A 12,266-nucleotide genomic window follows, 5' to 3' on the forward strand; every position below is an offset into this window, starting at 1 on the left:
TTGGGATAAATAAATACCCGGTAATGCCGAGTAATCAGCTAGTCATTACTATAACGAGACCAACAGAATGTAGGGGAAGGTGGGGGACTTTGCAACACTTTTCAGTTTATTTTTTTTTTATTCAAAAACTGTTACAGTTGGAACAAGTTACAAATATGCTATGAGATGGTACATCTTTTGGCTACTTAAGAAACAAATATGAAATTTTAATTTTGAACCTCAAGTGAGAAAAGTCTGTTAATTTAAAGCAGGTCCGAGTGTTGATATGTGCCCCATGCATGGGGTAAGTTGCAACAGTGTTTGGGGTACGTTGCAACAGGGATTATGCGTTGTCTGAATGACACTATTTGCTATCAATTCACACATAATAAGGATTTCTCTCCGCGCACAGCCAATGGGTCCACATTTTGCATTGTTTGCACTGCACCCAGTCTTCTTCTTCTTTGTAGGATTCTCCACACACTAAACAGTGATATTCTTTACAAGAACTTTTAAATAATGTTTTCTTGCACATAATTTTCTTCTTGCCCTTTCCCTTTGCACTACTCTTTTTTGCATCTTCCATAGCCTCTTTTTCAGGTGTGTGTGTTAGAATGGCACTTCGTTTACGTTTCGTCGTTTTCCTGGGTCCAGCCTTTGGGTATGGACGAACATTTTCACGAGAGAAGGAAACTTTAGGTCTACTCACTACTGAAGACATTTGTGTGCCACTTGGACCCGGCATTTCAATTTGCGGAAGCAAATGTTCATTTTGAACATCACCTGAAGATGATTTAGTTGGCAGTGCATCGCACCTGGCAGTTTGGACTATGTCATCACTATCAGATACGGGAGGCCTACTATCTACCTGTCCTGCTGGATTTGGTCGATCTGAAACGAAACACGACGCAAAGTCGCTTTCTTGGAATACCTCAGAATTGAAGGGAAATATTCCTGTTTGAACAAAACCTGATGTTATGTTGGTAGGGGTAACTGTATTCAAAAATGCTGTTTTAACTATCTGTGGTATGTCGTAGATTGTAAGAGTTTTTCCTGGATGATTCTTATGCCAAGAATCAATTGCTCGGCCACACACTTTCTTAAATGGACCAAAAACACTGACATCTAACGGTTGTAGTCGATGCGAACAGTGTGGAGGAAATGACAAAAGGGTAATATTATTATTTTTGCATTCATCTAAAGCTTCACAGCTGAGATGGGAAGAGTGATTATCGATTAAAAGAAGCACAGGGGAATTTTCTTTAGGATTCACCTGAGAAATGAAGTGTCGAATGAATTGGACAAACGTTTCCTCAATCATCCAACCTGAACCAGTAGCTGCTCCAATGCAGTCTGTTGGGCCATCTCGAATGAAATGGTCCCGAAAGTTCTTACGTGGAAATATTAGCATTGGAGGTATAAAAGTCCCTTGAGCACTAACTGCCACTGCAACTGTCACAAGTTCACCTCTTTCTGCACTGCTCACTATGCCAACCTGTTTTGTTCCTTTTCGAGCTACAACCCTATTTGGTTTCATGACAGTTGTGACACCAGTTTCATCCATGTTCCAAATTCTTGAGGATGAATAATTGCTTTTGGACAGAACTTCGGAAACTTTGTCAAGAAACATGAGCAAATTTTCTTTGTTGAAACTGGACATTCTTGCTAAAGAAGTTGATTCAGGCAAGCGCACCGAAAGATCTTTGTTTCTCTGCAGGAATCCCCTGAACCATTCAATACCAGCCATTCATTCGGTTTACCGACCACGATAAAGGAGCACTTATATCAAACTTAACTGCATAGAGATGAGCCAATTTTCGCACTTCCTGTGGTGTTAATCCAAACATAATCTCACTGGAATGCTGCAAGTACATTTTGAAGATATTCTCTTCTTCCTCTGAAAACACTTTCCACGGTTTCGCATAACCACAACTTATGTTCTGTCCCTCACGAGGACAACTTTCTTGTAATTTCTTCTTTTGTATGTATCTTGAGAGGGTTGAATAATGAATGTAGAACTCTACAGCCACTTGTCTTAAGCTGACATTTTTGTCATCTTCGTGTTCCAGGACTAAATTTGCTGCTCTATCCATCACATCAGGCGGTTTAGTCCCCTTTTGGATCTTCCTCTTGTAGTTCCTCATCTTGCAAGCTACCTGAAACAATAGAAATAATAATAATAATAATAATACGGCAACAATTATACAGCAATTCGACAACAATAGTTTCGGCGGGAACATAAGAAGGAACATTTTTTTAAAAAATAAGTCTGCAAGACGAAAGAGACCATATTAGAAAGAATAACAATATTAATGTTTCGTGCTGCTAGTACAAATTACATGCACAAGATTATAAACAAAAATTCATTCACAATTTACGTATTTATCTAGCACTACTAAGTGAAATATAGTGTTTGCCATACTGACGTGCGTGTAATTTTGTATAAGAATAAATAAGTGAAAATTCAAAATGTGTGTTGGTTACCAGAGGATTAAATATATGCGATCACATTTTTCTTTTACTTGAAAAGATTGTAAAATTACTAAACAATAAACCGTATTTCGATTTATCACATTCGGGACAGTGAACAATTACATTCAATATCTTATTAAAGCGCTGGTCTGTCATGGGGCAGTTTACAACATTGTGGGGTAAGTTGCAACTCTGTTGCAAATTGCCTCACAGACATGTTTGATTACGAAAGCTATTCTTGCCTCCACAAAAATTGCATAACATAAAAAGCAATATCACTTTCCACACCTTCAATAAACATGCTTTCAATTAACCACATGTCGCATGCTGTGGTCATTTATAGGAATTGCGTATTAAAAATTGTAAGAGATTCTTAAAAATTACTCACCGTCCTCAAAATTCTTCTTTCTTCCTCCACTCTGACATCTGAAAAACTGGCGTAACGAACGGTTCATCAGAGACACCTACCAACGTGTGTTGGAACGACAGTAAGCGCAACGCAGTAGAGCCATCCTACATAACAGAAAAAGTACTGTTGCAACGTGCCTCTGTTGCAAAGTGCCCCACTTTCCCCTACTACTTAAGGTATATTTGTGAAAATACCTAGGTAATTTTTAAACGATACAGTTATGCATTATAGCTCTAGAATACCCATTCTCTTCACACAGAACTATTGCAAGTTCTGGTTGTCATACGTGCCATTACTTGTTTTCCACTTTAGTTCTCATCCTGGAATGTATTGACAAGTAATAAAAAATAGACCTTACTATGATGAAACATATTAGAGTACTGCAGGGAGAGGATTTCGTTCCAGAGCCAAATAGCTCGCACGGGCGACGCGAGATAGCGTACGGAATTACGAGCTTCTTCGCTCGAGGGAATAACGCTCGAATAGGATAAACGAGCGGTATATGCTCGAAGCCCTGTAGTGCACGTATAACCGTAATTTGTATGTGGTAGTGGACTCTCAAATATGAATCGTAAAGGGAAAGACGCAGTGAAATTGTCTCCATGTTAAATTGCTTACCAATACACAGTGATGTATGAAAATGAAAGAAATGCTTGTGGGCTGAAACTACTAAGGCAGATATTTTATATGTATTGTTACATTAAAATGAAATTCAATTTGGACTCTCGGCCATAGCACGCTGCAAGGTGGTAGGCTGGAACGAGTATGAGCGAGCAATGCTGGTCCTACGACAGGACTCGAATACATATATTCTAAGTGGTGGGGGGGAAATTTTCTTCCCCCGAGTGGAATGAATTCATAAGCACAGACAAGAAAAGGTTAGTTTTGTTTGCTTTATGCTGTTAGGCTACTCAGGACTGAGGATTCAGTTCAAACTGGGATGCTTAAACACGAGAAAGCCCAATGTCACCTGTAGGTGGCAGCTTTTCAATATTATTTTTTTATTGTATGCTGTGATCGGGTAAAGTAAAAAGTAAAGTGTTCCCCTGTGCATAGAACCACGCCATGAAGGCGTATAGGGGGTGTGGGGGTAACGCCCCACACTTTCTTGATCCGGGCATATATTTTTTCTATGTCAAACTGTTCATTCACTTTTTCTCAACTGAATTGCTGCAGTTTTGAACTGAGGGACATCTTGTGGAACATTCTGGAACTATTGAAGTAAAGATGGCTGCCCTTATGAAGGACGACACATCACCTGCTCCTGGAGAAGGACATTCAAAAACATCAAATTGGTAAGATGATTAGAAGTTTATTATTTTTACTTATTCTTAAAGGTTTAAGGTTTGTCTGGTAAATATAAATTTTCTCTCTGAACAATAAGTTGGTGTAATTGTTGAATAAATTTGTAGTGTCACCTGTATGTGACATTGGGCTTTGGAAGTCATAAATGTATAAAGAACTAGGAAATAATTGCATTTTAGCGTTAATTTTAATAATTATAATTGTAGTAATAACATAATTGCAATATAATATTGTAACAATGATGTAATAATAATAATAGAATATAATTTTAATAATTTTAGTCCTCCAGTGAGTAATGATTTCTAATTATTGTAAAAACAAGAATAAAAACATTGAGACTTGAAAAATAAACACAAAGAAAATGCTTTCCTCATCAATAATAATCATAAATCTTGGGGGTAATGCTATAGTATCTTACTCTGATATACACTGTAATACTGTGGTATGTGTATTGCAATCTAGTACTAATAAAAAAATATATAAATTTTTGAATTTTGGAATCTACTGTCATTTCAGGTTGAATTTGGATGAAGCATTACAACTTATTGAAGAAAATGATTATGACATTGATGACATTCACAGATGAAGACAGTGGGGATGAGAATTGCACATATGTCAATCGTCTTCCTCCAGCAATACTCCTCGCCGAGGTGGAAGTTGTCACAAGAAGTTATCATGATTCATAACAGACCACAACAATTGAAGAGACAACAATTGATGCTAGTGGAATCTGGAGGGCATGTTCATGGGTGGGCGTCGATCGTTTCGACCAGAACATTCACTCGTTGTGGGTCAGTTTCAGGGGTAAAAAGTGGAGGTTCTCCTTGTTTGCCTTTGGAATAGATGCAGCATGCCACAATGCATGGTTGATTTTCAAGAAAGTGAATGGCAAAAATGTGACATATTGTGATTTCCGACGATCACTTGTCGAATCATACTGCCGTTAACATGGAAACCTTCCTTACAGAAATCCCCAAATTGGTTATGTGTCCTTGCGTGTACCAAATGAAGTCAGACAAGATATCAACATTGCAGAACATGTGCAGGTAGAGTGTTCTCAAAGAAGATGTGCGCACTGCCACAAGAGGACACGGATAATGTGTATGAGGTGCGGTGTAGCATTACATACACTGTTGGTATGCACATACATGAACAAGAAAAAGTGTAAAGTGTAAAATCAAGTTCTGACATTGTTAATATCATCTGTGTTACATAAAAATGAGAAGGGAGGTATAAAACAGAGATGTTCCATGGTATAAGTTTCACGTTATGTTCATTTTGGTACCTTGAATGCCCAATGTTACCTACAGGTGACACCCCTGTATTTTCGAGCAGGATAATAAAATCTTTATTTTTTCTTCATTATATTCCATTTTGATGCAAAACCAATAAATCCTGTTAATAAGATCACAGAACTCACAGAAATAAAGTCATGGGCTTTTTCGGGTTAACCACTGTGCAATGTGTGTGTGTAACGGGATCACAGTGACCCCTTTATTATAAAGCGACAACGTTAACCGCTGCATTATTGGGAAGGCCACTTGCAATGTACACTGTCCCTGGAATCTCTGAAACGACAGAACGAGACCAAGTCTCTAAAAACCAACAAAAAAAATAATTCAAAGAAACTGGAAGAAAGCTCCTCCAAGTAGTGATTGTAGAGGGCTCTAACAATAAACGCGTGGGAAAAGAAGTGAGTGCATGGAGAGGAAAACGCGGCTGCATCCGCCAGCCGTTTGCAGCAGAGCGCGCTGCTTTGCTCCGCCCACTAGCTTCCCCCCCCCCTTCACTACCGTTATGCACAGCCTTGCTCAACGGAGACAGAGAGTACATGTAGTTCCTTAATAGAATATTTTAATACCATTACAGCTTAAAAGATCCCGCGCTTCTAACAGCGAACAAGATTCGTAGACTTGAAAGAACGCACGAGAAAGTCTTGCGAAGAGAGAATGAAATCCTTCTTTCGTTTCCCTTTGTCGTCGCCCGCCGTCACAGTAAGAAGGCTGTAATGAACATGTTGTAATGCTTTTGAAAGACGAAATGAAAAGGCCCTGTAGCCTACTTAAAAACCATATTGTGTTTGCGGTTGCCATTGGAGATGAGTAAGAGGATTTGTTGCCTAGCAAAGAAAGGCGACACCACTGTAAAAAGGCTCTCAGCATCTTCCTTCCGTTATCTTTTTTCTTAATTGTGAGTGAAATGTATGAGGTATTAACTTAGCAACCGCATTCTTCTTCGAGTACTGTTTTCGTAATGGCACATGATTCGAGCACACAGAACTAAATGCATCATATCGATTGTTGCACCATAATGCATCGATTGATGCACTAAAGTGTGTTTTGTAGCTTCTTCGAAGAATCAGATTCACATTTGATGCATTTTGGTGCATTTGTGTATGTCGTGAAAGAAACACCAAAGTGCATAATTTGATTCAAGTGAGGATCTCTTTCAGTCGAGATGCAATTTAATGCATCAGCTGATGCGTTTTGATGCACCTTGATGCGTTTTGATCCACCAGCATGCATCTATTTTGATGAATGCATTACAGTGCATCTCGACTGGAAGAAATCCTCACTTGAATCATATGATGCACTTTGGTGTTTCTATCACGACGTACAAAAATGCACCAAAATGCATCAAATACGAATCTGATTCTTCGAAGAAGCTACAAAACACACTTTAGTGCATCAATCGATGCATTATTGGTGCATCAATCGATATGATGCTTTAGTTCTCTGTATGTACCACTTATGCTGGTAAAGGAAGGCAATGCCTACACTTCCAACCTGGCAGAGTATTCTAATAATAGCTTAGAACAGTGTTAACTTTGACTTACTTTCATCCACTTAAATTTAATGTAGAATGATTTTTTATGCCTTGTTCGTAATAATAAACATTGATTCAGTCATCTTTATAATTAAAGGCCAAAATAATGAATGTAAATAATCCTCCGCTTTGATATCTGCTAACTAGTAACACAGGGTGATTCAAAAGTCATTTCACATTTTAATCAAAAAGCTTTTTTTTGACAGTACTGCTGAAAAGTACACTATAATAGAAGACAAACGCAGTTCATTTCAATGCGGTGGCCCTGTAAATCTAGGCATAGCACCCACCTCTCTTGCGTAGACCGGAACACATGCTCCAACATCTCCCCTGTTGCTGCAGCTGTTCGCTATGTACTTGGTACACTCTGGACTTAATGAAACCCCAGACAGAAAAATCTAGGGGAGTCAGGTCTGGAGAGCGAGCCGCCCAAAGTCTTAAGCTTGATTCACATCTACGCTCAAGTAACGCTCAGATCCCCTCACGGTGCGGTCAAATATTGTTGAATGATTTTTAAATAGAAGCAGTCACACCTGGCGCTCCGGTCAAGGCTCGTTCCGATCGCGCTCAGCTCGGGGTCCGGTCACGTTCGGGTGGAAAGAACAATTGACCGGACCGTGAGGAGGCGCAGCTTGACTTTGCCGAAGCTTAATCGTTGATGTGACCATCTGTATCGCTCAACCCACGGTTCAGTAGCAGTCTTCAGCCCCGTTGCAGAGGATACGTAACCCAGTTTTGTGCGCAGAAGATGAGCGGGCTGAAGTCAATGACCTATTGAAACATAGAGAAAGGCGCGTATAGATAAAATTGATTGATGGGGACATTGCGCAAGAAAACACCAAAATATTTTCCTCTCAATTCTGTTTGTAAAACAGCGGTCAAAATATGCGATTTCATGAACCCGAGTAAAAAACAATTAAGAAACTGAACGAAACAACCATTATACAATTATAGCCTATATATTCAATAGGGAACTAACCACAAATATGATCCATGAGCAGTAGTTGCAATGACCTTTTTTTGCATGAATTAAAATCCTTAAATCAAAAAGCTAATCTCTTGACTGTCATATTTTTTCGGACAACAAAATTATCGTTTGTGTGTGTGTGGAAAGGGAAAGGAGGTGTTAGTCAACCCTCTGCCAAGGGAAATGATAATTCTTGATATCTAGACGAACTTGTTCTTCATTTACGGAATACTAAACAAGGTTGTTCCTCTTTTTTAGTCGGGGTGTAAGGGGTGTTCTTCCACGTAGTACACTCAAAGGTCAACCTCACTTCCACGTAGTGCACCCTGGACTAGAGACTAACGAGGCTCTGGCGACTGGCACTATGGCCAGTATAATTTTGTGTGTGTTGTCCTGTTTTTTGTCCTTGTGTGTACTGAGTGCCCATTTACAGCCTCAGCTTTTAACAGAAGTCAGAACATTTTAAGTTTTTTAGTTACGCAACGTTAGAGTTGTTATTTGTAATGATAAGGGGCTGGCCCCCGTATAGTGTGACGGGAGCAAAATAGCCTAAGTGCTGACGCTCCCACAATTTTAAATTCAAATTCAAATTCCTCTTTTTTAGTCGAGGAATACGTCTTTTCACACGATGTACGTACGTATAGTCGACGCGCCAGCTACGGTAAGGACCGGCTGGCTTTGAAGTCCACGGAGCGCGCCCACCAGCTGCAACAATGACATTCAACGCACAGTGTTGGCACACATGTACTCTACACCACCTTGTCTTACCGCGCACAAGCACCTTCCCACGTTGAAGTTGCAAAGTACGGCAACAGCGTATCCGCAGTCATGTGACTGAGACTCCACGTGGAGTAGACGAGCTGAATGACAGCTGCGCCCATTGGCTGAAGGTTTTGTGTGATTGAACGAAAACAACTCGCCCGCTATTTATCACCACCCACGTTCGTGGCGGCGGCTTTCTTCAGTTCTTCGTTTTAACGAAGTATACGCGTGGACTATAACAATCGGGTCCTTGAAACTAGGGTTAGAACCTAATGTTTATCTATCACGTGTTGTGTCGGAAACCTTAGGATAAAAGAAATGTTCAACAATGTCGATATGAAACAAAGAGGCCGAAAATGTTCATGCCAAACCTAGACCGACAAAGTAGTGTTTACCACTGTTGACATTGTTACAGTTTTGCACATTGTAGCTGCAAATAAATGCCGATTTCAAACCGAACGTATATCAATAAACAGTATTATATTTTAATAGCCGACCTCCGTGGCCTGTCATGATATCATCACTCAAATTATCATCTCAAATTAGCCAAAAGTGGAACAAAAAGCGAAGTAAAATAAACTAAATCAATCAATCAGTGGGCGAGTAGTTAGCACAACGCGCTACGACGCCAGGTGGTCCGAACTCGAGTCCCGGCCTAGGCATGGATGTTCTTTGTGAAGTCCCTTTCTCTATTTCGTCAATTCACAACGCATACTCATTCCTCGCAACTAGTCAAAACTGGCAGAAAAGGGAAGTACATCAACCATATCAGTCAATCCCCGTTTTTGAAATTATCTTTCTTCATTATTTTCTTCTAATTAATGCCAGTGCTGTAACAGACAAGTCCGTCGTTGAAAATCTCTTAAACATTGCACTTAGCACAATCGGCAGGCTTTTTATACAGAAAAATCTGTGTAGTCTGTGAAGAAACCAACACCAGACTCGTGTTGATTGTATCTTAACGGGAGCGAAGCTTGATCGCTAGTGTGGATACCCCCTGATCGCATAGGCGCCTACTCCATGGGGCTTGGGAGGGCTCGAGCCCCCGCCCCCTCCTTAATGTTAACGATGTGAAGGCAGAACCCTCCAAATAATTGAAGACTGAAATTGGTAAACGCTGTAAGTGCCACAATAATTCAAACACCGTTTTCCACGTTAAACTGTGAAATGTGCCATTCTTTATAATGTGATAGACGAGAAATGTGGCTGTTAGCCCTTTAAGTATTTCAAAGGGCGTATAAAGAGGTCACTAGTGTGAACGTTCTTACGGGCTGATGTGCTGAACGATGCGATTACCCAACACTTTCGCTTTTGGCACTTACAACGTTTACCACTTTTAGTCCTCAATTTTGCTTAAGAGGATCTAATGTATTATTTTGCTTCTCTTGTAAAGTTTACTCTGAATTGCGCGAAATGAACTTAACTTTAAATACACATTTGAAATGTTCTAGACCATCAAGTTTAGGGGGGGCTGAAACTAGGGTGACCATCCGTACTGATTTTCGCAGTACAGTCCTTTTTTTTGATGGGCTGTCCTGCAGAATGCGAAGCCATGTATAAAATTAAGATATGTCCTTTCTTTCACATATGTCCTACGAAATGTCCTGATTTCTACTCCGATCTCCGAAGTCCAAATATTTATTTTCTATTTATATTTTCTTTTGTTTTTCCATGTCAACAGTTTATGCAGTACATACTTTTCTGTTGTGGTAAGGCTGGAGAGAATGAACATCCGGTTAGAACAATGCGTAGTTACTGTAGTTACCACGGCAGAGAGCAGGTTGTAGACAGTTGCGAACAAAAGGGTCAGTGGCGCCGATCTAACATATATTTAGACAGCCCCCCCACCTTCTCCGATTTGCACCAAAATGGTGCCAAACGTTAGTGCATCGTTTGTGCACGAATGTGCACGCAAAAATTTCGTTTGTGCACAAGGGGAAATCCGAGATATTAACACCTTAACTTTTGGGGTCAGCCCCCGCCCCCCACCGTCTCCGATTTGCACCAAAATGGTGCCAAACGTTACGCAAAAATTTCGTTTGTGCACAACGGGAAATCCGAGATATTAACACCTTAACTTTTGGGGTCAGCCCCTTCACCTTTGTGTTTGTGGGGGCGAGGGATGAATGACTTATTTGAATTCCTCCTGGTTAATATTCTTTATTCTACCAAGCTAAAGGTCCCGGGTTCGATCCCCGGTCGGTTCAAATCTCGAAACGTTTCTAACGTTGGAAGCGGCCCCGGCGACCACCCAGCATCGAATGACTTAGGTACCAGGGGGAAACCCTGGGGGTATAGCGGTCAGGGGCGTGATGCTGATCACATCATCCCTAGTCACGACCGGTCAAGAAAGTGAGGTGTTACCCCCACATCCCCTATAGCTACGCCTTCATGGCGTGGTGCTAAGCACAAGGCGGCACTTTACCTTTTATCAGGTATTTGATATTGTAGAGTTCAGTTTGTGACTTCCAGCCACAAATGCACCACTGAGAGAGTTTTCTCATTAATGAATAACATGTGGACTGCTGAGAAATCTCAATTGGAAACTAAAACTCTGAAATACCTAATAATAACTAAATATAATTTCAGTTGTAGCTGTAGTGAATTCCATGATATAGTTATGGAAAATACAAAGTTATTATATGCTATTTACTCGAAGCAAAAGTACAGAACCATTAAGGATGCTACTTAAATATTGGTACATTTGATTATGAAATATTTGTTAATTTGAAGTCATTGGAATGGTTTTAAAGACTTAAAGTGTAAGTGACATGTTCTCAACAAAACTTTGCTCACAATTGTAGTTTGTTTAATATGTCAAATTTTAAATACATTTAGTTTTCATTTTTGTTTTATGCCACTCATATACTTTGGGGATTCATCAAATAAAATAATTATTATTTTTAAAACTTTTGTCCTTTATGTCTTTCCTTTTTTGAAGAAAGTTTGTCATGGTAGGTGTGCGTACTGTTTTTTGCTGGTAAGGATCTGGTCACCCTAGCTGAAACGCTAAACCATCAACTTTGGGGGGGGGGGGGCTATGACCAGAGACAGCAAAACAGATGACTTATTACTATATACTAAGTATGTAATTATAGTATTGTTAAAATGTTTACTAAAAAGAGTTTCAAAAGACGATGTGCTTGAACTAGGGTAGTGGATGGGATGTTTGGGCTACAAATGGCTCTCACATACATTCAGAACGAGATCATTGATATATTAGGGAGATCTGTTTTGCGCTCCGTGGTAGCAGATATTAAATGTCGGGAATATTTTCCTATTATGGTTGACGATACTTGTGACATATCCATCCGTGGACAATTAATATTCTGCATTCGAACTGTAAATAAAAATTTTGATATTTTTGAGGAATTCATGGGCTTTTATGAGATTCCGAACACTGAGGCCAAAACTTAAGAAGGGAGAGAGTGAGTCATTCATTAATTTATATCAGTGATCAGAGCACCCCCAATAATTTTGACAAGTCAACGTCCCTGCCTGATTGTGAGCGGAGCGTTAGGGGACAGTGACCTGAGTGTTGCTTGA

The 12,266-nt window shown here is 39.9% G+C and overlaps 1 protein-coding gene across 1 annotated transcript in view; it reads left to right on the forward strand.

The window, feature by feature from the left end:
- Positions 1-12,266, forward strand: part of LOC146003192 (protein amalgam-like) — a 586,579-nt gene that overhangs the window by 234,240 nt on the left and 340,073 nt on the right. The gene's annotated exons all lie outside the window — the stretch shown is intronic.

This window comes from Lepisma saccharinum, chromosome 19, assembly GCF_977018435.1.
Source record: "Lepisma saccharinum chromosome 19, izLepSacc3.1, whole genome shotgun sequence".
Classification (NCBI taxonomy): domain Eukaryota; kingdom Metazoa; phylum Arthropoda; class Insecta; order Zygentoma; family Lepismatidae; genus Lepisma; species Lepisma saccharinum.